The sequence below is a fragment of the Diabrotica virgifera genome, chromosome 10 (genome assembly GCF_917563875.1).
Source record: "Diabrotica virgifera virgifera chromosome 10, PGI_DIABVI_V3a".
In the NCBI taxonomy this organism is placed as follows: Eukaryota; Metazoa; Arthropoda; class Insecta; order Coleoptera; family Chrysomelidae; genus Diabrotica; species Diabrotica virgifera.
The window spans coordinates 123393288-123419359 of NC_065452.1; the positions used below are offsets into that span (position 1 = coordinate 123393288).

The 26072-nt window shown below is 33.3% G+C and overlaps 1 protein-coding gene across 1 annotated transcript in view; it reads right to left on the reverse strand.

Annotated features, from left to right (window-relative positions):
* LOC114337951 (uncharacterized) overlaps positions 1-26072 on the reverse strand; it is a 188967-nt gene that overhangs the window by 11525 nt on the left and 151370 nt on the right. The gene's annotated exons all lie outside the window — the stretch shown is intronic.

Consider the following 26072-nt stretch of genomic DNA (forward strand, 5'->3'; position numbering starts at 1 on the left):
GTGTCCAGCAGTGGACTCGTACAGGTTGATGATGATGTTCAAATGTTATTTAACCCTATATTACACTGTGTGACATTGATCATGTAACAACTAGTAAACCATTTGGAATGTCCACGAGATTGTGGCAAATCATGTGTTGCTGTACACATACATACATACATACATACATTATACATACATACATACATACATACATACATACATACATACATACATACATACATACATACATACATACATACATACATACATACATACATACATACATACATACATACATACATACATACATACATACATACATACATACATACATACATACATACATACATACATACATACATACATACATACATACATACATACATACATACATACATACATACATACAGAATTGTTCCACTTCTACTGTTAGGTGTCGAGGAAGGTGCGTGTAGCTTTTGTTGAATTTTCTCGATTCTTTTGTGTTCTTCGCCATAGCAGAGATATTACAAAATAAAGGGCAAGATTTGCCCTTTATGTTGTAATATCTTTGCTATGTCGCTGTTCCACTCTTTTATTGGTCTGCCTCTTCAGTTGTTTCTATATTATACCGAAATATAATATTAACCGAAACTAAAATTAAAATAAATGGACGACAAATAGATGAAGCAGATAACTTTACATATTTGAAATCAATTGTGAAAAAATGCCGATAGTAGATTAAATGTAGAAAAAAAATAGTAAAGGAACAACATGTCTATAACTCCCGAATGAAAATCTAGAACACACGCGATATATCAGGATGAACCAGGGCCGGTTCTAGGGTTTTGAGCGCCCCGGGCGAAACAAAATTTAGCGCCCTTTCATACGAAATATTATATACTGCAAATATAAAAAATAGTAAAAAAGGCAAAAAATCAAAATTTCATTATAAAGAACTATGTAAAAATATATTCAATCAAAAAATAGTACAATAGTCAGTTATTATTTATAGCTGATGCAACATATGGCGTAGCATAACGAGCGTATTTGAAATTCAAGCAATGAAGGAGCGAGACAAAAGGTAAAGATAAATGCGCATTGCCAACAAACAGAAAAAATGTATAACGCTGTACTTTTACAGTACAAAAAAACGGTATTGTGCGCACTGCAAGCGCACAATCCGCATCCCCAATGACTAAATTGAGGGAGTGGAATCCACATAGCATAAAAAATAAGGAGGATATTCTTTGCAAACTGGAACTTGTACTTGTAGGTACACATTTATTTCTTCCCTTCATGTTCATTATTGTAAATGTAATTTTGTCAATGTAAATTTCATTAAGAAGGATACTTTAGAACCTTCGATAAATCTGGATCCTTTGACCCCACCAAGAGTTAGATTAACCAATAACTCGAATAGTCGATATCTTCTAGCCAGATTAAGGGAACCGGATATCTTAAAAGCCATTAAACTTCATCTTGCTTATCTACACGACCAACCAGCTTCAGTGTTTTACGATGAATTTACCAATACAAGCGTTAAACTCTTTTTGGCTTCCGAGGGACTTCCCACTAAGACTGAAGATCTACGATGAATTCTGCTGGAATTTAACAATACCTATGGGATTGGTCCAGATGAGGTGGAAGCTGATCTTGATGCTTACAGATCCTTTCTCACTTCTGAAAGAATATTCACCTGCAAAAATCAAGGGAATGTCACCGAAATTACTATTCCGCTGCCTCTCCAAAACGAAATTTTTAAACATCACGACGTGTTCTGAGGGAATAGAATCCTCAAATTGTTTTAGTGATAACAACTTTAGCATGGTTCTGATTAATATTCGTTCTATAAGATACAAAACTGATGAATTATTTTTGTTCCTAGAGGAATTAGGATTTCCCCCGGTAGTTGCGGTTACAGAGCACTGGCTTGAAGTCAACGAGCCTTTTTTTGTAGAAAAATACACCACAATTGCTAGGTATGATCGTCCAAGCTCAGCTTACGGAGGCACCCTAATTCTATCTACGAGCAATGATTTTTCTTCGGTAACAAAATATGACTTTCTGCTAAGTGAAGCCTTCTTTAAGTTTTCGTTAATTTACAATAAGAATCTTAATCTTGATATTATTTGCATTTATACATCACCTAACTCTTCCGTGGAACTATTTTTTCAGAACCTGCTAAATTTGTTAGATGACCTGCCCCATAAAAGTAGAAAAATTTTATGCGGGGACTTTAACATTGATTATGCTGCTGCTAGTGCTACACAAATATCCTTGGTCAACATATTTGAATCGTATGGTCTAACAATGCACGTTGATTCTCCTACAAGGATTACAAAAACTTCATCTACCATAATTGATTATACTGTCTCAGATTTTTCACCCCTTGATGTCCACTCTACAATTATTAATGCTGGACTATCTGATCATGAAGCAGTTTATACGAAGTTTAATATCTTGAGCAAACCCTCCTCGAAAACCCGACGTTTAGGCAGGATTTTTTCCACCCGGAACTTTCGTAATTTCCAAAATTTATGCTTAACCTCTGAGTGGCGCTTTCCTGCTATGGACGTGAATAATAATTTCAGTGCTTTTTTGGATAAGCTTGTCTGTATCTTCAATAAAGCATTTCCTTTAATTGCAATTAAGCCAAAACATCGCAAACCCTGGACTACTAAAGGTATCCGAATATCTTCCAAGAATATGCGTTCTCTTCTCTATATCAGGAAATTTACTACCAACGTTTCTATCACTGAATATATCACCAAGTACAGGGCAACCTATCTTAAACTTATAAAATCAGCTAAAAAAGACTATTACCATAACCGTTTGGGAAGCTCAAAAAGTGTTGCAAAAGAAACTTGGTCCATAATAAACGATCTTCGAAATAAAACCCACACTGCTAAAACAATTTCCCTTCCAGACCCTGAAAATCTAAATGAATACTTTGTTAATGTGAGTAAAAATATTACATCAACTATTTTGCCACCACAAGATCCCATTGCTTATCTCCCTAATTCAAGAAAGGTCTCGAATTCATTCTTTATAAAACCAGTCGATAAATCTGAACTGATCCAAACAATCAATAGTATCAAAAGCAAATCCTCCTGTAGTACTGATGGTCTATCGATAAAATTTTTTTCTAATGTCCCAGAAAATGTGTTAGAAGTCCTCATCTCACTAATTAATGATTCCTTTGAGAAAGGTAAATTTCCAGAGTGCCTGAAGACAGCCATCATTATTCCTCTTCATAAGGGTGGTGAAATATCTAATACCTGCAATTATAGACCTATTGCACTACTACCGGTACTCTCCAAAATTATTGAGAGACTCATAAAAGCCCGACTTATGTCCTTTCTAGTTGAAAACAACATTTTATCACAAAATCAGTTCGGCTTTTTAAATAATAAATGCACCACTGATGCCATCTTTTCTGTACTACATGAGGTTTATCAAGCACTGAACAATAATCTTCACACTGCCACCGTTTTTTGTGACTACGCCAAAGCTTTTGATTGTGTAAATCATAACATTTTGATAAGAAAACTAAATTTCTACGGAATTCGAGGTATTTCTTTAGATTGGTTCCAATCTTACTTGGATGATAGGAAACAACTGGTTAGAGCAAATGATACAGACTCTAGTCTCAAAAACATTGTATGTGGGATACCTCAAGGTTCAGTATTGGGTCCTCTACTTTTCCTTATCTTTATTAATGACATCACTAGTTTAAAAATCGATGGAAAAATCTTTCTTTTTGCTGATGATACCAGTATCACTTGGAGCAACTCAAATATTGCAACTGTTCATGCTACTATAACTTCTGATCTACTTACAATAAAAACCTGGTCTGACTCTAATTTACTCTCGTTTAACGTAGATAAAACAGTAGCATTGTCTTATAAAGGAGTCCTTCAACCCTTACCTCTTAATAACAGCCAGATAAGTACCGTTGATTCTGTGAAATTTCTTGGTATTTTTTTAGACAGCAACCTTAAATGGTCCCACCATATCGATTTGTTAAAGAAGAAACTATCCTCAGCTTGCTATGCTATAGGATCTGTTTCGAATGAACTCAATTTAGCATCTTCCAAAATAACATATTTTCTTTGTTCGAGTCACATCTTCGTTATGGTCTTCCTTTTTGGGGTTCTGGTACAGCTGCCCAATTCGATGGTTTTTTCAAATTACAAAAAAGAGCAATTAGATATCTGTTTGGCCTCAGAAGAACAACACATTGCAGAAGTTACTTCAAAGATCATAGAATTTTAACCCTTCCATCTTTGTATATTTTAGAAACTGTTTGCTTAATTCGTAAACATCTACATGTCTTTCCACCAAGACCTAATCATGACTACTTCACGAGAAATTCTACGTTTGACGTCTATATGCCGACCCCGTCCTCTGAGTTAGTAAAGAAATCTATATTATATTCCGCAAAAAAACTTTACAACCATCTCCCTCTACAACTTAAATCTGCAGCATCTTTCCCCAAATTCCGTAAACTGACAAAAGCCTACCTATCTGAAAGACCATATTATTCAGTAGAAGATTTTCTTAATCAATAACTAAGAAATTACAGTACCCTTTGCACAAGTAGTATTTTTATTATCATTTTTTTTGTCTATATTTGGGTGTCATATGCAGCAGCTTAACTTTTAAACTTATTAATTACTAGGTAGACTATTCATTTGCAATTTACTTAAATTTTGCAATTGATTACTTCTGTTTAACTTCATTATTATTGTTATTATTGTAAATATATTGACGATTTATGTAATTTTAGTAAATTGGATTGTTATTGTTTTGTTGTCTTGACTTTTTATAAGCTTTGTCGATAAAATTGTACAATTTTTCATGACAATAAAGCATATTTCTATTCTATTCTATTCTATGTTAGAGCCGTTGTCATATCAGAAAAAGAAGTATCCTGACTTATGGGTGTGAAAATTGTATAATAAATAAGAAAACCAAAAACAAAATAAGAGCAACACAGATGGAATTCCTAAGGAAGAGCTGATAAAAAAGAGATTAAAAAAAGAATGGAAATGAACTCAGATAATAATAGACTACATAAAACAGAAGGAATTAACCTGGTACGGACAAGAAGAAAAGCAGACAAAAAACACAGACACAACAGAGTGGAACCCGATAGGAAGAAGAAAGGAAGGCAGATCCGAAGATCTTTCACAGGTGAAGTGGACGAAGCAATGGAAACAAGAAATCTGCAGGAAGGGGACTGGCAAAACAGAACGAACTGTAGAGAACGCTTGAGTGAAGGAATACACTGAAAACTGTGGAAATTAGAAAGGATACAGGGTGTTTCTAAATAATTGCGACAAACTTTGAGGGATAATTCAACATGAAAAAATGATGACAGTTTACTCTATAAACGTATGTCCGCAAATATTTTGTTTCCGGGAAACGAGGTGTTGTAATTTTTCTAACAAACTGATGAGTTAATGATGTTTCAAATGAAAAATCATTTTGGAATTCCTCGTTCAATTTGTGACAAAAAATTTACCCTTTAAAAAAAATAAAACATCTTAACGCTTACAAAGTATTCGAAATAGGTTTCTATACATTCATATGAAGAAGAACTTGTCATTCCTAATTCATACATAACCAGATTGGTAGAAAAAAAATTTTAAAAGAAGAAATAAATCACTTTACAATGAAAGAATAGGTAAATTTAATTACTAAGACCGATGAGAATAATAAATTTAAAACATCACTTCAAATGCTCAAAATTCTCGTCTTTTACCTGATGACCTCAAGTGCAATAAGTTAATATTAGGATTTCTTACCATAAAAATTATTCATTTATGTAACGGAAAAATAATAAAAATTTATTAATTTCACAACCAATATTTTTTAAAAAACTTTTTTTATTCCACTTTAAAGCACACGCGCCAGTGTTAATGCAAATTTACATAAAGACAAAATTATTTAACCAAAGAGTTTTATGACATAAGCGCCAGTAAGTACCTATATAGTATCACTGACTATTCATAATTTTGTTGATAATTTAAAATTTGATTTTCGTCCATTTTTAAAGCAGATTGTTGACATAGGTGATACTACGTGACAAATGACCAAAAAAATGAACAATCTTTTTAGATCGCAAAAAAAATTTGTCTGCATTAATTTTGTATGAGTGATAAAAACCATAACAATTATTCTTAGGTTGCATTATATTTATTAGTGAGCTTTGGTTTTAGTCTATTAATCTTTTTTTTGAGTTGTGAATTCTGACTATAGATAGAAATATTTTTCTTATAAATAATATTAGAATTATTCAAACAATGTCATAGGAAAAATGTTCAAAGTTAATATGTAAAATAAAAAAAAAAAATGAATGAAAAAAATATTTTTATAACAGCGTTCTTTAAAATTTCTCGCCCCTCAAAATTTGGCGCCCCGGGCGGCAGTCCGGCTCGCCCGCCCCTTTATCCGGCGCTGGGATGAACCAAAACCAAAATAGGTAACAGCGGCATTAAGAGTATATTACTATATGGTGCAGAATGTTGGAGAAAGGAAGGAATGAAAGAATGTACCTTAGATGGAAAGAGGTCAAACAGAGAGCGAAACAGAGAGGTTAAACAGAGAGTCAAACAAATAGAGAGGAATGAAAAAGACTTGTACAGGAAATTTCGAAGGAATAAAACAGAAGAGGACGCGTTGATCCATCCAATCAGCCATCTTTTACTTTAACTAAGATACCCAACAGCTCCCAATACTCCATCAGGAGGGCAGGCAGTAGCAGTAGAGAGAGATACATCTTCTATATATTTTGTATTAAACTTACTATCTCATTTTTGTGTGAATCGTTTTTGTGTAGTAATTTTATATTTCTGTCTTTTAAACTTTCCACATTATTTCGTTTTGTAACAGATAAAAACAGTACAACATCATAAATTAATTAAAATATTAAAGGATAAAGGAGTTGATTGTCAAGATGTACGAATCATAGAAAAATTATACTGGCGTCAAACAGCGACAGCTTGCATAAATGGAAAATCAACAGAAATATGCAAAATACAAAGAGGTGTCAGACAGGGTTGCATACTGTCCCCACTGTTATTCACTTTATATTCAGATAGAATATTTAAGGAAGCGCTGCATAATTTGGAATGGGGTGTGGAAGTTAATGGAATTCTGATAAATATAATCAGATATGCAGACGATACAGTTATTTTAAGTGATGATATGAATGGATTACAACAGCTTTTAAATGCTATTGACACAGTGGGAAGAGAGTTTGGCCTAAACATAAACTGTTCAAAAACAAAATACATGGTATTTAGCCGTCTGGTCCATCAAGATTCACGGTTATATGTTGATGGTCATATAATTCAAAGAGTACCCAGTTTTAAATATCTTGGTTGTCATATTACTGAACAACTAGATCCAGATAAAGAGATAAAATGTAGAATCGAGATGGCCCGCACGACATTTTTAAAAATGAGGTCATTCTTCTGTAATGATAACTTGCAACTTCAACTTCGAAAGCGCATGATTAAATGTTACATTTGGACAGTCCTCTTGTATGGTGTCGAAGCATGGACATTAAAAATATCCACCATTAATCGTTTGGAGGCCTTTGAAATGTGGCTGCACAGACGAACACTGAAAATACCATGGACGGCTATGCTGACAAATGTGGCAGTCTTTAAGAGAGCAAATGCTGCCCGCGAGCTGCTTAATAACATCAAATATAGAAAGATGGCCTATTTTGGACACGTAGTAAGGGGAGACCGGTATAATATTCTTCAACTCATTATGATGGGTAAAATTGAAGGACGCAGAGGAATTTGTAGAAAGCAGGCCTCTTGGTTGAAGAATATCCGGGAATGGACAGGAATAAAGAAAGCAGAACACCTATTTAGAATAGATCGAGACAGAGACAGTTTCGCCATGTTAATCGCCAAAGTCAAGGGGACTTGATAGGGCACGTTAAGAAGAAGTTCTTATTATTTTGTGAACCAAGGATATGATCTCTAAACGCTAATCCGCGAGAAGATAGAAACTTAACCACATAGACTACTCTTTTCAGACCTTGCATCCAGTAATCTCGTTCTTGATTAAATTGAATTTCCAAAGAACTATCAATTCGACCATGAAGGCGCTGCCTGTCGATGAGTGTTTTCACACATGATGGGTGAGCTTGACTTTCTTCATGTGACTTCATTCTATGAGAAGTATTTTTCCAATCCGAATATCCTGTTGAAAAGTAAACAAACTAAGAAGAAATTAGAGGCTTAATGATAAATTCCGCGGGAAACTAGAACGAAAGGCTTGGGTAGTCCAGGAGAAGGTAGGGAGGGGGCGGTGACTTATTTGTTCCTTTTGTTCTTACTACTTTTCTAACAAATTGTGCAGACTGACAGGTAAGGCCGATGCCACATTATGCGTTTTGATCGGATGCGTTTCCACCGCATCCGGTGAAAACGCACAGTGTGACAGATGGGTCCGGTTGCGTTGGAAACGGATGCGTTTTGAGTCATCGGTACGCCCTTACAAACTGCACAAGACTAAACGCATAGTGTGACAGGTCGGTCCGGTTGCGTTGGAAACGGATGCGCTTTCACCGCATCCGTTCAAAACGCATAATGTGGCATCAGCCTAATACTGTTTCTTATACCAAACGGCATTCATTAGGGTCCTATTCCCACAACGTAGGATTTCTATGCGAACAAAAGTATGCATTGTATTGTAATTTTATACGTCCACCATCACTTTTATGGTATTGCGCGATATTTAAATTTTTCAACACAATATGATTTATAGTTTTTATTTAATTCTAATTATTATTTTTTAGTTTTGGGCCCTGAGAGGCCCCCTTCGGGGCCGGGGCCCAGGGGTCTACTTTGCCTAATGGTTAACCCGGCACTGTTGAAAGTACATAAATCTGTAGTCGTGTCAATACGTGAACACTTTCTGGTGTTGTGCTCCCCCAACCTGCCGCAATCTTTGTTCCTTGCTTCTTGAGTTTCTGAAAGCTGCCCAATTGGAACTAATGCTAATTTGATTTCTTCCATGCTATGTACGAGTATAAGTATTGAATGTACAATGGCTGAAATATAGTACCATGAATATTGGCTAATATTAAGTTCTCTGGATTCGAGACAGAAGTTTTCAAATCCCTAAAAAAATGCTTTGCTCGAGTGTGCAAGTTATAGTAAGTCTTATTATTAATGGTAAAGGTGTAGTTATTACATATTATAGCAAATTGAGCCCGGGTACAAAAGCCATTAACATCATTCGAAAGTCTCAAAACGAAGAAAATTCCCTTCGTTCATCCTACAAACTTTTTTTAATATTGTTTGATGATCAAATATATTTATTAAATTAGTAAAAATTAGCACTTACTAGTGTAACGGGTAGTTCTTTCAAGACGACAGACTCAGTAAAACACAGGTTAAAAATAAAGTAAATATATTAAAGATAATTATATACAGTTTAAAACAAATAAAATAAAACAAAATTCCGTCTTCTGTAAAAGAAAAACAATATTAAACTTTATTACAATTATCCGATCATAATAGCAACATTAAAATAATACTATAAACAATATATATACAATAACAATTTCTCGCAGACGCCGCATTTCACTGCAATACAGTCATTCGTTCCTCGCTACTACCGCCTACTGCGATAACGGCCATGGCAAGACTCCACGTCACTACGGTGGCGTCTGCCTATGCATAGTTCCACCTCAATATACGGAGCATCTTTGCCAAGCCAGCTAATGCTAGTTCAATACACTAGCAGCAGCTGTCGAGCCATGGCTAGTTCAATACGCTAGCCACGACTGATTTTCTCATCCTTCTGGCTTGCCTTAAATATGTTCTTGCTGCCACTACTCCTTCGATTTCCCCCAGCGGTGCTATGCGCCAACATGGATGCTCCTCCGGTCGTCTCTGGTAGATCACCTCATCGCTTGCCGTTGGCATCATATCGTTACACCCCCTTCTCTTTGGAAAACAAAAACAATGTAGCATACATTTTTTTTGTGCCGTGTGTGCAACACGGCTTGGACTCCTCAACGGTGTGGTTTTGGTTGGTTCTTCCTTACTTCGTAAACTGGTCCTGGATGGCTGTCAAGAAGATGCTTCCCTCTGTAGATCTTGGGCGTGGTCCCTTCGGTTTTATTTTCGCAAACTGGTCTGGGATGATTGTCAAGAAGATGTTTCCTTCTGTAGATCTTGTTCGTGGTCCCCTCAAATCCATTGGGACAGTTTACCAAGGTTTTTCTACAGCAAATGGTCACATTTTTCTTGCTAGTTTCATCTTTGACGGTTCCATCAACAGTGTCGTCTTTTTTGGTGATTCGTAAATTGGTCTCGGATGACTGGCTAGAAGGTGCTTCCTTCTGTAGATCTTGGGCGTGATCCCCTCAGCTCCATTGGGACAGTATGCCAAGGCTTTTCTACAGCGAACGGTCGCATCCCTTTCCGCACGTTGCATCGGCGACGTTTATTTTCGGATCATTCTCGTTTCGGTTCATTTTAGGTTCCTTAATAATCTGAAAACAAAGAAGCTTAATCATCTTTGAACGGGTTCTATATATATCCACGACGTGGACCTGTTACTTAGTCTGTGTCTTTATCTGTCGGCATTTTTGGTATTTTCCGAGCGTCGAGTAACGACATTTACTTGCGTATATTCTAACTTGTGCTCGGACGCCATTGTAATGGGTAGTTCTTTCAAGACGACAGACTCAGTAAAACACAGGTTAAAAATAAAGTAAATATATTAAAGATAATTATATACAGTTTAAAACAAGTAAAATACAACATAATTCCGTCTTCTGAAAGGAAAAACAATATTAAACTTTATTACAGTTATCCGATCATAATAGCAACATTAAAATAATACGATAAATAATATATATACAATAACAATCTCGCTACGTTAAATGAACGTAGCCTGGAGACACCGCATTTCACTGCAATGCAGTCATTCGTTCCTCGCTACTACCGCCTACTGCGATAACGGCCATGGCAAGACTCCACGTCACTAGGGTGGCGTCTGCCTAGGCATAGTTCCACCTCAATATACGGAGCATCTTTGCCAAGCCAGCTAATGCTAGTTCAATACGTTAGCAGCAGCTGTCGAGCCATGGCTAGTTCAATACGCTAGCCACGACTGATTTTCTCATCCTTCTGGCTCGCCCTAAATATGCTCTTGCTGCCACTGCTCCTTCGATTTCCCCCAGCGGTTATGCGCCAACATGGATGCTCCTCCGGTCGTCTCTGGTAGATCAGCTCATCGCTTGCCGTTGGCATCATATCGTTACACTAGCATAGATATTCAACAATTTTCATTTTCCACAATTAATTCCATTTTCAACTTATTTTCAACAATTAATTCGTAGAAATTAAGAAATACTTTAATTTCGTGTGATTTAAATGATGTACGGAATTCAACTGATTTATTCTAATACAATAAAAATACGTGCATTTGAACTCTATTACTCTGAAAACAAAAATGATGTGCAAGAGTGTGCAGGTTATAATAAGTCTTATTATTAATGGGAAAGATGCAGCTATGATATATAGCAAATTCAGTCCGGGTATAAAAGGGTACAAGTTATTGCCACCCTTCCAAAGTTTCAAAACGAAGAAAATTTCCATCGTTCATCATAAAAACTTTCTTTTAATATTGTTTGATTATCAGATAGATTTATTAAATTATAGAAAATGAGCATTTATTAGTATAACTATTATCCATTTTCAACAATTGATATTTAAAAATTAAGGAAAACTTTCATTTCGTGTGATTTCGATTGTACATCGTGTGATGTACAGAATTCAACTGATTTATTCTATTACAATGAGAATACGTACTTTTAGGCTCTATTACTCAACGATGGGATGTGTTAGACATAAACAAATATTAGAGTAGCATGTTCTGATGTATTGTTTACAATATTCAAATAATGATTCTTTTAGTTTTGAATATGACTTTTGTCCATCTAGCTAGGCTCATCGACCTTCTGCGTGTCGTCGTGTGCAAGGCTATGGGCCGGTTGTTCGAACGCTAATCAAGAAGTTGATTATAATCAATCATTTATTGTAATCAATTTTCTTGATGGGAATCAAATCGCGACATGAAAAATACATGTAAAACACTAATCAGTTATTGATTGTAGGTAAAACAGTAATTAAAATATAGCCGCAGCTCTTAAATTATTAAAAATTGCTTATTATTATTATTGATTTGTAAGTAAAACAAGAAATTAACATCAGAAAGAGTTTAATTATGTTTTATTTTAAATTAAAACCAAAATAATAAAATAAATCAGTCAACATAACCTCAAAATGCGACATCTGTCAGAAGTACGCTTAATCAAATATAATTGTAATTAAATATTTGATAATGATCAGTTTTGATTAGCGTTCGAACAACCGGCCCTAAATCATGTATATATCTATAAATATCTATAAATAATCATAAATATTTCAATATTCATTTCTGTACTGTTTATTTTGCCGCATACTGTATTTCAGTTTATCAATAGATAAAAAATTGTTTGTAACGAAATTCTGTAAGTACGCCAAAAATGTCCACATATTCCTACTTCTCCATTGTTTTATCAACAACGTTACTACCGCATAAATTGTTTTGTTATCGTGCCGTTCCCATGTTCGTTTTCCTTCTAATTAATCCATTTAGTACATGAATGCGGCGTCGAGTGCTTTAACTTTACTTCCGTTAACATTTCTACCATATTCTATTCTCTCAGTATACTCCCATTTAATTGCCACTACACAGAAAATATCTGCAAGCCCGCAGTGCGAAAAACCATCCAATTAATATACCTTTTCTATTTTTCCACTTCACGAATAAAAGTTTTATTTCGTTTAAAAGCCCTAGTCACGGGAATACTTTACATATCTGAGTTAAATGTTTTTTTCAGCGTGAAAAGTTGGAAAGTTACTCTATCCAACTTGATATTTTGCAGGAAATTGGTTCAATTTTATTAATAAAAAGTTTAAATAAATGAAAAATAATAAATAAATAAAAAATAGAACGAGGTATAGAAATGGTATTTGATTAATGACTTTGATTAATGGTATTGAGGGAAATGTAAAGTAAATTAATCATTTTCGTGTGACCAATTTTTAGAGCTACCTGCTTATAGGCATACAATTTATTGACTGACGTATGGACTCTTTATTACGAAGAAGATTGGGAAACATATTAAAAGACTCTGCGAGGAAACCGAAACGACTATTAGAACACATAAGGAATATATACTTACATGGAGAATAAATAGAACTTACAATTATCATCATCTTTGGTACTACAGCCCTTTATGAGCCAAAGCCCTCTTTAGAACATTCCCCAGTTCCTTCTTATCTCTAGCAACGTTATATCGGTTCACTTCGTTAGATTTTAAGTCCAGGTACCTAAGTTTCGGTCTACATCTCAAAGAACAAATCGGAAAAGGACAAAAATCGGTTATGGATTCATAATTATACAAGATACAAGTTGGTAATGAAACTAAAGAACAAACATGATAGAAAAAGCTACAGCTATTTGGATTTTGGTTAATTCTGATATATCGCGTGTGTTTAAGCTTTTCTTGAAGGAGTTACATACAGCGTGTCTACTTAAGTTGGAAACATATGGGAAACTTTTTTGTTATGCATTTTACGAAAAAAAGTTATTCTTTATAAAAAGTTATAAAATGTTCTAAAACCTAAGATTCAATCATCATATATCAATTTTTGTCAATATTATACGAGGTATGTCAAAAAATATGAACTTCGTTCAAGAGTAAAGTACCTTTATTTCTCTCAATATCGAAAATTCTTATTATGAAAAGTTGTTTGGATATATTAACTAAGATCAAATATGCAATTACATGCTTCTAATTGGAAAAAAATATATTCCAAATTTTTCTCAAATTTGTTGATACTAACTTCGTTTTTATTTATTACACATACGATAACTTTTTTATTATTACTTTTACGAAAAAAAGGTATTTATAAAAATCTCTGTATGTCCTAAGGCCGAAGATATCACATTTTATTAATTTTATACAAGGTATGTCAAAAAATATGAATTTCACTCAAGAGTAAAGTACCTTTATTTTTCACAATATTGAAGACGGTTATTAAAAAAGTTGTTTAGAATTAAAAACTATGTTTCAATATGCAATAAAATCCTTGTAATTGAAATATTGTGAAATATAAAGGTATTATAATCTTGAGCGAATTTCATATTTTTTGACACACCTCGTATAAAATTAATAAAAGTTGATATATCATGGTTGTGTCTTAGATTTTGGACCATGCTAAAGCTTTTTATGAAGAATAACTTTTTTTCATAAAATGAATAATAAACGAGTTATCATATTTGTAATAATTAAAAACGATGTTGGGTATCCATAAATTTGAGAAATTTTTTTTTCCAATTAGAAGCATGTACGTTTATACGATGTCAGTTGGACAAGTATAAAAACAAAATTCGACACCGAGTGTCGGCGTCTTTTGTAAAACATAGGCGGCGCAATAGAAAATAATGAGTAAACTTTTATTTTAAATTATGGTCTATAATTTGTTAAACAGTAATGATATTGTTAATTATTCACATTTCTTTATGAAATTGACACCTAATATGCAGTGGTGTCATGGTGTGGGAACGCGTGGGAACGCCGTTCCCGCACTGGTTAAGAAAAGAAAAAAAATAATAGAGAATTTAGGTTTTGTAAACAAAAATTAGCAGTGCGTTCCGGCACTGCGTTCCCGCACTGCTAATTTTGCCATGACACCACTGCTAATATGATTAAAAATACATAATACAAATGCAACTTACCATGCTTATTAATTTGAGAACTAAAGAAATGAGCCTACACAAATGAGTCTATGTTGCGAAAATACTGTCACGATCCATTACTTTTGTGTCAAATTATCTTTATTCGCATCATTGATTAGTTATCTATTTAGAGTACTGTAATCGCCAACCAATTTTACATCTCTAAGTCATTTTTTAATATGCAAATACCCGTCAACGAATACATAATTGTCTAAGTTCAATGCATAATAATCACCTAATTAGGAACGTTGTTTTTTCTGTCACTTACAACTGTAATGCATTAGGGAGAATTCGATAATCTATGACTCACTGAAAAAAGGGGTTTGGGATCAACTTTAGATAGAAATTTTGTACATAACCTCAGAGTCAGAGTAGTACTGTTGATTTGCCTTGTTAGATATCGCTGTGTCTAGGGACACGCTAGCGTGTAAGCAAATAAAAAAGTTAGGTACACGCGAAACGTCATTAAGTCAGTGACGTCACTATTTAGCGTGCACTGTTACTGGTTTTTTGCGTACACGCTAACTTGAGCCGCGTGTATGCTGTGGTAAGAATATACCGCGAGTATCAGAGAGTCAGAGTGTTAGAATGTGTTTAATCGCGTTGTGTTTACACTTTACTATTGATTAGTAAAGAGATTTCTTATGTTTTATTCGTTTAGTGTTTGTTTTTAAATTAACTATGGAGTATGGACAATTATTTGGTTCTTTTAATGAGTTTAACAAAATTTTTAAAACAGTATAAAAAGATAAGAGATTATAAATTAATATATATTTTTTTAGTTATAAGTGAAACAGTATTACCGTCCAAAATTAAAATAAAAGGAAGACCTAAAGCTTTCAGAATAATAATTAACTTGTTCTGAAGCTATTTCCTTGTGACATTTTTGTAATCAACTATTCTAAATGGGAAATAAGCCACAATTTAACTAAAAAATTATTTTATTAAGTTTTTGACGTCCAAATCGGATGTCGTTGTCAAAATACAAAATATTAATAAATTAAACAAAATTGTTGTTGCTTAGTAAAAAAATTCTTTTAATACTTTATTTAATCTGACTAATATTTGTATTTTGACAACGACATAGGATTTGGACGTCAAAACGTTAATAAAATAATTTTTTTAGTTAAATTGTGGCTTATTTCCCATTTAGAATAGTTGATTATTTTAACGATATTTTGTACATGTCATGTCAACTAAATAGATATTTATTTTGTTAACCTGAAAATATACTTTTATATATACATACATTGATTTATTACAATTATTAAGTTTGAAACATCTGAATAGTTCGGCTTCCCTACCCTTTAATAACAAATATTTTTCTATCAAACAAACACTAAACACATCAAAATAGCGTGTAGGTACCAAAATATACAGTCACTGCGCACGCTAAATAATGACGTCACTGGCTTGATGAAGGTTAATTCGCGTATACCTAACTTTTTCATTTGCGTACACGTTAGCGTGTAGGTACCTAGACACAGCGGTTAAATATAACAACTAAAGGTTGAAATAGTATGAACAAAGCAAATCTAAAATAATTTGCAGGTTACAAATGACCTCTTATATTATAGCAAACTAATAAAATTTATTCAGCCCATTCTAACTGAAGATGACCATTAGAGTCAAAAATTCTTATTGGTCACTGTGATGATTGCTATAACAAAATTCCATTAATTACGATATCCAATCTGCGCAATTTCGCGTCATAAAATCTTATATAATATATGGGACATCCTGTATAAACATATATTACAGTTATTAAAATTTAAAATTGATGATTAAAAGTATATAATACAAATGAAATTGAATGTGCTTATTAATTTAAGGACTAAAGAAATGAGACAAAAATTTTATTATAGAAATAAAATAAATAATTGTAAGGCTATGACGACTACACTGTTTATATTGCTTGCCGCCTTTGAAACATAAGAAGGAATTTTGGCCAGATAACGATATGATTTAAGTGTAAGCACTTCCGAACAATTTAACCAATTACACTTCAGTATTGCCCAATAAGATACGCTAGAAAGTAATAAGCCACACCCGTGTCCATGTGGACTACTACAAGGAATGATCAATTGCAAATATTTATGGATGGTTTATCTTTATTTCTATGCTCGCCGTAGAATTACTGACCGGACCCCAAAACGTCCTCTGGTTCAATTCACATCGTATCTACTGTAATTGCATATTTGATCTTAGTTTTTAATTCCAAACAACTTTTTATCATAAGAATTTTCGATATTGAGAGAAATAAAGGTACTTTATCCTTGACCGAAATTCATATTTTTTGACATACCTCATATAATACTGAGAAAATTTGATGTCTGATGATTGAATCTTAGGTTTTGGGGCATGCAGAACTTTTTATAAAGAATAACTTTTTTTCGTAAAATTAATAATAAAAAAGTTTCCCATATGTTTCCAACTTAATTAGACACGCTGTATATGCATGTTGTGCCTTTACTATTCTTTTTTCTACATCTGATCTACTAGAAGATCTACCTGGACCTAGAAGACGTCTTCAAAACTACAAATTGGTCACCATAATATGCCATCAACGTTATTGGCAACAAGCTAAACCACCTCAGATTTGCTGACGACATTGTGATTATAGCAAGCTCATTCGAGGAACTGCAAATTATGATGAGGAACCCACAGGCAGCTCCCAATATAATCCAGGCGCATTTGTTTTGAGATGGACGTTGAGAGGTGACTCATATTTTTTTGCAGAAATTGCTTGGAATTAACTCAGTAATAATAATTGAGTTATCCTCCCACTCAAAAAGGTCCGGATCATTGTTTAAATAATCAAAATGTCAAAAACTGAAGGAAAAATTCGATTTTTTTCTTGGTTTTTTATTATAACTTTAAAAGTATTCACTTTCGAGAAAAATTGTATTGAAATAAAAGTTGCGTAATTAAATTTCATACAATATAGGATTGCTTAAAAATTTTAAAAATTGTCACCCTTGTTTCAAAATAGCAATAATTGCGAAAAAAACATAAAAAAACAAGTATTCGCATTTTACGTTTTTCAACCATTTATGCTAAACTTAGGACCTTCATATTTTACCCAGAAAAACTTTATGATATAATAAAACAATACTGTAAATTTCATTCAGATCGGTTCAACAGATTTTGCAAAATAAATTGTGCAATCCAGCTTTCGCAAAAAAAATTATTTTTTCAAAATGTTGCAAGACTGAAAATAAAGCAGACAGCAAGTTGAATTTTTTTTACCTATAAAAGAATACAGTACCTTTCATTTACAATTTGCAAAATTAAAATCGGTTAACTGCCACGGCGTCAGGAATTTTTTATAAACATTAATTTTTGGTGCTACGCGCAGGACAGCGGTGTTCGATTCCAATCTTCCAATCTTTATTTAATATATTATTTTTTTACTCTATACTTAGTTGTATTTTAATATTTTAATTCCATAAAAATCAAACTAATTTGATTATTGTTTGTGAAATATTGTTTAAACAATTGCATATGTTTAAAGATAATAAACTTTCATTCTCTAAGTTAAAATATATGAACAAAGAAAGTTTTTGCTAAAAAAAGTGTTATTTCAAAGGACAGACTATGTGTTTTTATTTTGCAATAAACAAATTTTGCATGGGTATGGTGGTACTCCACCCTTAGGAACATCCTAGGTTAGTTGGGGTATTTACCCCCTATGATAGGGGTTGATGAAGTAAACACTTTTATTGAATACTTATTTACTTACCAACTCTAAATACCACAGTAACTAGTTGGTGCGTTCGAAGTCTAGCTGTCTAATTATGTATCTGAATCACGAATGATAATTGATAAACTAATGAAATAGAATGATCCACAATGCTTTGTTGTAACCAGTGCTGTTTTTGTGACGGTACGCGCCGGTACGCCTTACCGGCACTTTTGGGACAAGAAAACAAAAAAAAAACAACAAATATTTTGTAACTTTAGGTGAGCCATTATGCGATTGACGCGATGTAGAACTTACAACTTTGTATTTAACGCGAGACAGGTGGGATCACGATCGGTAGAATTCTATTTTGCTGACGTCACAAAACGAATTTTACAATGCGAGAATCGACGGTTGTTAGGCAACGTGACGTCAGCAAAATATAATTCTACTCATCGTGATCCCACCACTGTACTTTCTTCTACCCTCCCCGCAGTCTCCGCCATCGCAGCCGGCAATATTGCACTATGCAAGGTCGTGTGTTGTTTTGTTTTCCATATTTCACTCAGTTCAGTGACCGCGGTCAAAGTGACAGGTACTTGCCACTGTCCTATTTGTGCGCCCTAATCTGCTACCCTCTTCCGCTCATTTAGTATGAAAGTGTTGTGTTGCTTCAAAAATGCAGAAGATTACTAATTATTTTAACCAGCCCAAATAACGAAAACTAGATGAACAATTTCAAAAATGCTTAACATCGCCAGTGATATTGGACCAAACGCCTTCACTAGTGTCTAGTCCAAATAAGGTGATAAACATTGGCCAGACTGTTGGACTTTTGAACAAAAGAGTGAACATTGTAGGAAAAACGGTTGGCTTATTGTACAAAACAAAAAGTTAGGGTTAGGCTGTGACGTTTGCAGAAAAGTTGGATCTCTGGGTGTAGAAAAAAAAATGGTATGAAAATGGTCAAGCAGTGGACTGAATGTGATGTTAGTAGTTCTGGAGAGAGTCGAGCTCAGCAACAAACTTCACTAAGAAAAAAGATATTTGATCACAAAGCTCATGAAGCTGCTGTTAAGATTTTTGCAGATTCACAGAAAGAAACGTTAGAAAAGGTTTTTTTTTAAAACAGTGTCAAAAGAAAAAAAAGTAACGGTGCGAGTTTTTCGAACTGCACATAAGGTAGCAAAGGAAAATCAATCGTTCAACCACTTTGAGGCAGAAATAGATGTTTAAGAGCTAAACGGGTTAGATATGGGCAGAATTTTACATTCACGGAAGGCTTGTGCTAATATAATTACTCACATAAGTTCAAAAATGAAGAAACAAGTTGTACAGGAAATTGTAGAAGGGACTGATAAATTTGCGCTTATTATTGATGAGTCAACAACGTTAAGTAAAAAACCAACATTTATTTTGTCCTTAGAGTGTGCCTAAAAAAGTTAAATATGGAGTCACCTGTGAACTTGTTTTTAGACCTGGTGGAACTGGAAAATGTGACGTCTCGTGGAATTTTTAATGCTGTTATGAAATGCCCTGAAGGGCACAAAATAGATGAAAACGTTTTAAAAAGTACAACTGTTAAAAATAGGTAGTGTTGAACACGTGGTGGGTCGCATCAAGTTTTCGCACAGTTTCGGCCGTTTGGGAAAATTATGAGGTCTTAGCCAACCATTTTGCAGCAGCCAAAGTAGACCAGACGCGTGATCCTTTTAAAAGATCCAAATACGAAGGCCTACACAGAAAGCTGACATCAACGTGTTTCATTTTGTATTAGGGACTGATGTGCGACGTACTGCAAGAACTATCTGATGTTAGTGAGGAGTTACAACATCGAGACCTTGACCTATTTCGAGCTAACAAGAAACTTCAGATTTTGATGAACACGTTTGTTTCTCGAAAAGGCAGTCCTGGAATGTTTTATGCGCAAGCTGAGACAGCTGTCAACAACAGAAGTTTGATGGGAATCGAACTGTTTGTGAAATCTAAAGAAGGCCACATCAATGCTGTTGTGTTTTATGACCACCTTGCTCAATCAATCGAAAAGAAGATGATCAGTGGAGACGATGCAGTGTTGGCCAATTGTGCACGCATAGTTGACAAAAGCGCTTGGCCCAAAAACATTAAAGACAATACTTTTGGGGAAAGAGACATTGAAGCGCTCGCAGTTCGTCTACAAGTGAACAAACGAGAGGCAATTAAATCCTTCAGAGAATATGTTTTTGACAATTGTAGAAATTTGGGGGAAAATTGTGAGAACAATAGCTACCCAGAAAATTTGCTACGTTTGACAACAGCTTTAAAGACAATACCAATATCTTCCAGTGAGTGTGAAAGGGGATTTTCCCAAATGAACCTGATAATTACTGATGGCAGAGCTTCCCTACTCACAAAAACTGTTTCTTCATTAATGTTTGTGAAGTTAAACGGCCCACCTCTTACTCGATTTGAACCCTCGAAGTACGTGAATTCGTGGCTGCTTCGGGGACGGCACTCAGCATTGGACACAAACAGCAAGGAAAGAGGCAGAGAAGAGATTTACGACAAAAACTTCTCTAAACTTTGGACAGTTCTATAAACTGTAAGTTATCAAATTTATTGCTTTCTTTCTTGTAAAATGTAGCTATGATCTAAAAACTTACACTGATTAATTTGTTACTGAATACTAACTAATTTGTTACTTTGGAACTGTTATTTGAAAAATTATGCAATAAAACATGTAAACTAAGATTTTGTGCGTTTTTATAATATGCCCTTGAAATGTGTACAAGACTAAATTTCTACAGTAGGCCAGTTAATTAGCAAATACAGTTTTTCCAGTAAAAGCAGACATACCTGTTAAGAAACCACAAGTTTAATAGGAGTAAAAAATTTCAAGTTTTCTGAGAAAAATAATCTTTGTACTGTTATTTTATCAATGATGTAGCCAAGTAGAGATGGTCTTAGATTTTTTATAATATTCAGGTCAAATTATACACAAATTTTTAAATTTTTTCCTTGCTCCCAAATAGCTTTAAAACGTCCTTTTTGAGGCTAAATTTACAAAGATTTCCCGGGGCCTGACCCCTCCCCCTTCTGAATACCCCCAGACTCCTGGTACATTGCGTACCGGAACCTACAGGGTGTAACAAAAATACAGGTCATAAATTAAACCACATATTCTAGGACCACAAATAGTTCGAATGAACATAACTTACCTTAGTACAAATATGCACACAAAAGAAGTTACAGGCCTTTGAAGTTACAAAATGAAAATCGATTTTTTTGAATATATCGAAAACCATTAGAGAATTTTTGTTGAAAATGGACATGTGGCATTCTTATGGAACGAACATGTTAAAGAAAAATTATAGTGAAATTTGTGCACCCCATAAAAATTTTATGGGGGTTTTGTTCCCTTAAACCACCCCAAACTTTTGTGTCCGTTCCAAATAAATTATTATTGTAGTGCCATTAGTTAAATTCAATATTTCTAAAACTTTTTTGCCTCTCAGTATTTTTTCGATAAGGCAGTTTTTATCGAGTTGCGGCTTTTTTTTAATATGTTTACATAAAATTTTTATGAGGGTTTTGTTCCTTTAAACCCCCCAAATGTTTGTGTACGTTCCAATTACACTATTACTGCGGTACCATTAGTTAAACACAGTGTTTTTAAAACTTTTTTGCCTCCTTGTATTTTTTTGATAAAGCATCTTTTATCGACATGTGGCTTCTTTTTTAATATGGTTCAAAAGATACTTAAAAATGTAAATCATAAATCATAAATGTAAATCATAAATACATATTACCAACTCTTCATAATCGTACTTTACCATATACAAATATGTGGTGGATTTGACAAATATTCAAATATCTCGATAAAAACTGACTTTTGGAAAAAGTACTAAGAGACAAAAAAGCTTTTAAAAACTTGTGTTTAACTAATGGCGCTACAATAATAATTAAATTGGAACGTACACAAAAGTTTGGGGGTGTTTAAAGGAACCAAACCCCCATAAAATTTTTATGGGGTATCCAAATTTCATTATCATTTTTTCTTAAAATACTACTACGATAAGAATACCACATGTCCATTTTCAATAAATAATCTCTAATAGTTTTCGATATATTGGAAAAAATCGATTTTAATTTTGTAACTTCAAAGGGCTGTAACTTTTTTTCCGTGCACATTTGTACTAAGATAAGTTAGGTTCAATCGAACTATTTTTGGTCCCAGAATATGCGATTAAATGTATGACCTGTATTTTTGTTACACCCTGTATATTGTTACAAAAACAGCACTGGTTGTAACTATAAATAAACTCGTAAAATGTGGTTGTTTATACTGCTAAATCAGCGTGACCGTGAATTATGATAACATTGATTTAGCTGACAAGGCATTATTGAAAACTGGTGCACTTGTGTTAAGTAATTGGTGTCACCTCAATTATTTAAAAACAAATAGGTTTTAACGTGATGTTTGTTTTGTAGGACATTTAAAAATTAAACGAATATGTCTTGCTCTTATTTTGGATGATGATAATCCTGTACATGGGCAGGATTTGGAAAACTTAGTTGGATACTTAAGAACCGCAAAATACCCCAATACTTGAGGAGCAAAGTGTTCAACCAGTGCATCGTTCCTATCATGACATATGGATGTCAAACCTGGACCCTAACCAAGGCAAATATGAATAAACCAGCCACAACAGAAAAAGCAATGGAAAGAGCAATGTTAGGTATACGACTGTCAGATAAAAAAGGAACGACTGGGTAAGATCAGAAACAAAAGTCGAGGACATAACAACAAAAGTTGCCAAACTTAAATGGAGCTTGGCAGGAATGGAGCTTAAATGATATGGAAAAGTTAGTTTGATAATTAAGGCTAAAGCTTGGACTATATAAAATATTAAAAACTATTTGCCTTTAATAAGTATATAAATATATAATACTCCAGGGTAATAAGCTAGAAATAGACCATGTTCGTGACACTCAAAGATCCAGGTAGCTGATTACTTTTTTACTTATTGTAGACCTATAGGAAGAAAACCTACCTGTTTCCTGCCTAAAGTTCGCGTCAGCTTTTTAATTATTAAAAATTAAGTGCAAAAATCGCGATTTTTTCGATTTTTTGCACCCCATTCAAAAGCTAACTAGTTGACATAAAATTACAAAATTTAATTTTTTAGTACATTAAAAAATCTTTAAACTGACTATTTTTGAAAGTTAAAAAGTTAATTTGTTGCTACGCAAACTGCAAAATAAGTGAAAATCGTTATTTGTTAATAACTTTTACTAAAACTACCTTAGAACTGTAGTGTTTCACCTATAGTTGGGTACTGGGGTACCGAACAAACCCTCAAAATTTGAAACCGCTCCATTAATTAGTTTAAAAGTTATTCTATTTGTTTATCCCAGGGACCTTTATTTTGCAATAACATAAGACAATAAGACAGAAAATAATGAAGCTGGGGCAATTCTGCGTATGCCAAATAAAAGTAGAAAAGTGATACTATCAGAATGTATTTTCAAAAATCCTAATGCCAAATTTTTGAAATTTTGTAGTTTATAAACATTTTGAATAACTTTAAAAATATTGTCCGTAGAGAAAATCATTTTACATATTCAAAATGCTGGTATTTTACACAAATTTTTGAAAATGTAGTTGAATTGGTGACTAGTCGTGGTAAGTGAAGGGGGAGCTGGGAGCCGACAAATGAACGAGTTCAAAAACTAAAAAAGGCAACTTAAAATTACTATCATATTCTATATCTCGGGGTCTATTGAATATATTTATATCTTTCTTTTTTTAATTTGTATGTAATTTTTATGGACATTACAAATATTCAATTTTTCTAGAAATTTATTAATTAATTTAAACAATTTTTTAAACAATAATTTTTTCCCAAAAATCCATGTTTTTAATCATACTATCATTATTAATCATAGAAAAAGTTAAGGTATACTTTTATAAATAAATTATCTTCAATAAATAATTATCTAATAAAAATAATTTGTTTATTAAAGTGTAAATAGATTTTTAAAAATAGATTTTTGTAAAAAGAATATTTTTCAGGAATTGTTTAAACAAATTAGACTATTTATTAATTAATAAATTTATAAAAAAATTGCATATTTGTAATGTACGTAGAAATTACATACAAATTAAAAAATGAAAGATGAAAATCCATTGAGTTGATCCGGAGATACAGAAAATTGTAGCTTGCAATTGCTTTTTCGGTATTTTAAATCGGTGGATTCGTAGAGGTTCCCCTTAGTAACCGTTTGAACTACATTTTTGGAAAATCATAGAGAGTGCTGTGAAGGTACAATGTTTGTACAATTTTTTTAACAAAAAATACAAATCCCATTCTTTAAAATGTCATTCACGAGATTCCTTAATACTTATAAACAAATTAGCTGTGAATTAAAAAAAAAACACGTACTAACTTTGTTCCAAATGAACCCAGGCTAAATTTATTTATTTGAAAATTCGTGTTAAAATACTAGCTTTTCAAATATATAAAAATATTGTTTCTTCAGATAATATTTTTAAAGTTATTCTAAATGTTTATAAACTACAAAATTGCAATAATTTGGCATTATGACTTTGTCTATATTAATTAATTTTTGTAGCTTTTTTAACACATTTTGATACTACCACTCTTCTACTTTCATATAGCATACTCAGAATTGCCCTCTGTTCATTATTTTCTGTCTTATGTTATTGCATAATTTTCTGTCTTATGTTATTGCAAAATAAAGGTCTCTGGGATAAACAAATAGAATAACTTTTAAACCAATTCATGGATCGGTCTCAAATTTTAAGCGTTTGTTAAGTACCAAGATAGCCAACTTTGGGTGAAAATTAGGTTAAATTTAGTAAAAGTTATTAACAAAAATAGATTTTCATTTATTTTGCAACTTGCGAAGCAACAAATTAACTTTTTAACATTCAAAAATCGGTATTTTGAAGCTTCTTTAATGTTCTAAATAATCAAATTTTGTAATTTCACGTCAACTATTTAGCTTTTTAATGGGGTGCAAAAAATCGAAAAAATCGCGATTTTTGCACTAAATTGTTAATAATTAAAAAACGGACGCGAACTCTAGGCAGGAAACAGGTAGGTTTTCTTCCTATAGGTCTACAATAACTAAAAAAGTAGTCAACTACCTGGATCTTTGAGTGTCCTGAGAAAATCCTTATTTCTCTGGACTATAAAGACAAATAAATCTTCTAATGAGTAAAGTGAAGGGATAAAATCTGCATTATGTGGGTTTCTCAAGATTATCAAATAGGAGTTTTTTTAAACGTTTTTTGGTTTTCCCGAAATAATAACAAAATACCCTTGTCTGGCTAAGTTTTGCCTAAGTTTAGTGTTCGGCGTAAAGGGTTTCCTGCCCTATCATATAACCTATTGTTCCTTTTGAACCGGGAAAAGCGGAGATTGCGCAAGAGGCAGAAACCGCAATTCCATAGAAATCAAATATTAAGCTGGGCGCTGTCGCCTCGTCGTTTTTCACCACTCTTAACCCACATCGCGGGTTAGAATAAGTTTTTCAAACTTCCCTGAAACTCCCTGCGGCCAAAACCCACGTACTTATATACAAGGCA